This window comes from Fukomys damarensis, unplaced genomic scaffold, assembly GCF_012274545.1.
Source record: "Fukomys damarensis isolate Sample0158 unplaced genomic scaffold, DMR_v1.0_HiC HiC_scaffold_34, whole genome shotgun sequence".
Classification (NCBI taxonomy): Eukaryota; Metazoa; Chordata; class Mammalia; order Rodentia; family Bathyergidae; genus Fukomys; species Fukomys damarensis.
Window position 1 is genome coordinate 15338639 of NW_022900946.1, and position 4253 is coordinate 15342891.

At 54.9% G+C, this 4253-nt stretch overlaps 1 long non-coding RNA gene across 1 annotated transcript; it reads right to left on the reverse strand.

Annotated features, from left to right (window-relative positions):
* Nucleotides 1-2241, reverse strand: LOC104876218. Its single transcript, XR_784286.1, has 3 exons — nucleotides 2163-2241; nucleotides 1696-1940; nucleotides 1-72 (listed from the first exon to the last, which is right to left on the reverse strand). It is a non-coding gene; the product is annotated as an uncharacterized LOC104876218 (long non-coding RNA).
* Nucleotides 2242-4253: the final 2012 nt, after the last annotated feature.

Below are 4253 nucleotides of genomic sequence, written 5' to 3' on the forward strand. Positions count from 1 at the left end.
GCAGCGGCTGCAGGGGCGGTGGAGGCCGCAGCGGCGGCGGAGGCTGCGGAGGCCGCACCTTACAGTCAGGATCTGGTGGAGGAAGAAGGAGCCATCTTCAGAAGCCGGGCCTCAGGGACGCCAAGACTGCTTTTGTGTTGTTTGTTTATTTTGCAGTACTAATGGTTGAACACAAGGCCTTCGCCCTGAGCTACACTCCAGTCCTTTTCTTATTTTCTTTATTTTGAGACAGGATCTTGCCAAGTCACTAAATTGCCCAAGCTGGGATTCAACTCCCGATCCGTGGGCCTCAGGCTTCCAGAGTGCCGGGATCGCAGGTGTGCACCGCCACCCCGCTCTAGGGCTGTTTTACAAAGCCGGAAGCCAGGCCTGTGGGAGGGCCGGCTGGCAATGTTTGTTCAGCTAGTGAGTGGAGGCGCCAGGATTTGAACCAGGGCATTTGTGTCTCCTGCCCTGTGTCCTAGGGTGTGAGCTCTTCCTGGAAGAGGTGTAGGAAGTGGGAGCATCAGGCCACAACCTGTGCTAAACACTTAACAAGCTTCATACAGTTACTCTAGTGAAACGCAGTGAGGTGGGCGTGGGGTGTTTCTCCAGTTTGGCAGCAGATATGGAAACAAGACTCAGAGAGGTTAAGTAACTGAACTGAGGTCACCCAGTAAACACGTATCTAAGGGTGGAATGCTGCTAACGTGGCCTTGCCTTTGATCATAGTGGCTCCAGCGGGGCTGCTCCCATCTACCCCTCAGGGGAGGATGTTGGGGTCCCAGGCCACCCTTTCCTCTCCCCAAGCACAGGGGCCCCGGTTACCACCCTGGGCCAGGGAAGAGGAGTCCAGGGTCCTGGACACCCCGTGTGTGCCCATGAGGGGAGGACGGGAGCCCCGAGGTCTTATGGATCGGGGCAGTTGGGGTCCCCGTGTTCCCAAGTAGAGCGGGGTAGGCCTGGCGTCCACAACCAGCTCTCGCCCTCCCAGGAAGGGGACCTACTGGCTTCCAGTGGGCTCTGGATCTCCCACCCAGCATTTTGTCCCAGAATGTGGCCCCAAAGAGCAGGATGCCATCGCCACTTTGGCCCCGCCTGGACTCCATGGGATGGTGACAGAGAAGTGCTGCACAATAAGACAGGCCCTTGCCTTCCTCCATTTTTTCTTCCCCCCACAGAATGTTTTGTTTTGGAAATGTAAGTCTGTGCTGCTGGGCTCTTGACCAGTGTGTCAAAACGGTTGGTGACTGTTTGAACTGTGTGACCTTTCAGAAATGTTCTCTTAAACTCCGCCCCCTCACAAGAAAGTTCCGTGACTCCGTCCCTGTTTCAGTGAGCATGCTCAAAGGGCATTTGTTTCAGGAATGTTCTGTGGCTCTGCCCCCTGCTTCTGGAATGTTCTGTAACCCCGCCCTTTTGCTTCAGTGAGCATGCTCACCTACCCTGTAGCTCCCTATATAAGGAGGCTCTCAATTCTGAGAGAGTGCTCAGACTCCTCTGGGCCCACCAGGGCTTGCTGGTGTAATAAAGTTTGTTTCCACCTCTTCAACTGAGAGAGCTGTGTTCCAGAGCCACCATGCTGGCTGAGTTGTCAAGCTCAGCCGTGCCTCAGGGCTGTGGCAGTTGGCTGTGGCACTTGGCTGTATCACTGAGCTGCTCTACTCTGTCGTGAGAGAAGTCTTGGCCATCCAGGACCCCAGATGCCCCGCTCACCTGCAGGTGAGGAAACTCCAGGTCTGAGAAGCACATCAGCGATGCCCGGCTCTCACTGGTTCCCTAGGGATCCCCTCAAACATCCCATCCCCCCAGCACACATTTAGCAAGACTGGCATTGATTAGGGCCACCTCAGCGCACCCAGGCAGGGCACCCCCAGACCCAAGTGTCAGTCACAGGAGGAGGGAAGGCCGAACCTGTTGTGGGGCAGCCATCAGTCCTGCTGGGCAAATCCCCTGTGTTACTGAGAGAGAAGAGGGGTGATGCGGGGCCCCACCTGCCCTTGGTCCCTACTGTGCCCCTGGAAGTCGGGGCAGGATTGGGGGAGAGTGGCAAGTACCCGAATTAGGCCCCACCCAGCTCAGCAAGGTGACCCACAGTCCCCTCCTGCTTCCCCTTGGGAAATGTCCCTAGTGTCCACTTCTGCCGGTCTCTCCAGCCCCAGTCCTGAGTGGAGGACCCTCACCCTGGGGATGGTTCCATTTTGGTACTATGGAAGTCCTTTGTCCCAGCAACAGTGTCCAGGCGTTGCTGGGTTCCGGGTTAGTGTGTGTGTGTGTGTGTGTGTGTGTGTGTGTGTGTGCTGGCCGGAAGTAGGCGGGGCCAAGGGAGGGCCCTCACTATGTAGACACCCATTGTGATGTCTTTCCAGGGGCCAGGGGAGTGGGCCTTGTCCCCACTCCCTGCTGGGGGACACCGCTTGCAGGACACTGATGAGAGCTGGGCATGGGAATCCTATGGGAGGTGACCGAGCCTCAGGACTTATCAGTGAGGAGAAAGGGCCAGCCATGAGGACACCATGTCCTCTTAATCAGAAATGTGCATGGGCCCAGCACTTTGGGATGCTGAGGTCGGAGGACTGCAAGTTTGAAGCCAGCCTGGGCAATTTAGCAACTCAGTGAGACCATTAAAAAAAAAAAACAGGCTGGGCATGGTGGCACATGCCTGTAATCCCAGCACTCGGGAGGCTGAGGCAGGAGGATCGCTGTGAGTTCGAGACCAGCCTGGGCTGCATGGTGAGTTCCAGGTCAGTCTAAACTACATAGTGAGACCCCGTCTCAAAAAAAACCAAATAAATAAAAAAATAAAAAAGCTGTAGATGTAGCTCAGTCCCCAGTACCAAAAAAAGAAAGGAAGGAAAAAAAAAACCCAAAAAAACAAAAGACAGAGAAAGAGAAAAGTGTACATGGGTCTGAGCACAGCGTCACACACATACACACACACGTCATGTCCAGGCGTGTGTGTGGCCGTGAACCAGCCTGCCTCCCTCCTCCCGGAGCTCTGGGAAGTGGAACAAGATGCTGGCTCTCACTTAGACCCCACTGCTCCCTCCTCATCTGTACATGGGATAACAGCACACAAGTAGGAAAACCAAGTGACGTCGCCCAGATGTGCTTAGTGAGCCGCGGTCTGCAGTGAGGGTGGCTGGAGTGGGGCAAGGAGAAGCTGCCGTGCTGCGGGTCTCCTGGGCCAAGGGTAGGCAGAGGGCATCCCGGGGCCACAGCCAGTGAGGGTGGCCAGGCTGCGGGTCCCCACGGACACTACCTGGGAGAGTCTCCTGTCCCCGAGGGTGGCCCTGCTGTCAGGCAGGCAGGCAGAAGCCCAAAGCCATGGTAGGCCCTGGGAAACAGCCTTCCTGCCCCATGCCGGGGTGGGCAGGGGGGTCGGGCAACCACAGCTGTGGGGCCTTTGACCTGGCAGTGCCCTACCTAGAAACCCATCCCAAATATGAACAAGCCAACCCAGGAAGTGACGTAGGCACAGTGCTCTCAGTGCAGTAGAAAAGACTGAAAGAACCACAGTGCTGGCAGTACCGACACTGCTACTTGGCAGCTACCAAAAATAAACAGGGGGGACAGGGCAGGACAAGAGGAAATTCCCCATGAGAGAGGACAGGACCAGGGACTTAGTGGTGCTGCTGCCTGCCTCGCAAGCGCAAGGATCTGAGTTCAATCCCCCTTATCCGGGGGAAAAAAAAAAGCAAGAGAGAGAGGACACACACATACACGAACACATAGGTAATATATGTAAACAAAGATGTGTATATGACGTGTGTATGTGTGTCCCTCTTTTTGTTGAAGGAAAGGGGAAGAAGATGTATAACTTCTAAAAAGAAACAAATGACAAAGTGGTTATGTTGTGGGGGACAAGGAACGGAGACCTGGGAATGGAAGCCAGACCTCTCCGTATCTCACAGGGTGTGGCAGTGCACACCTGTACTCCTAGCACTGTGGGACGCTGAAGCAGGAAGACTGCAAGTTCCAGGGCAGCCAAGGGAACTTAGTGACTTAGCAAGACCCTGTCTCAATGTAATAAACTTCCAAAAAGGGCTGGGGATGTGAAGGCCTTCGGTTCAGTCTTCAGGACCACAAAAAAGTAACAAACAAACAAACAAAAAATGAATAAACTTCAGGTGTTTTCTCGTTTGTCTGAGACAGGGTCTTGCTTTGTAGTGCAGGTTGGCCCTGAGCTTACTATGTGAGCTCAAATTTGTGGCAATCCTCCTGTCTCAGCTTCCTGAGTGCTGGGATTACAGGCATGAGTCACCACGCCTGGC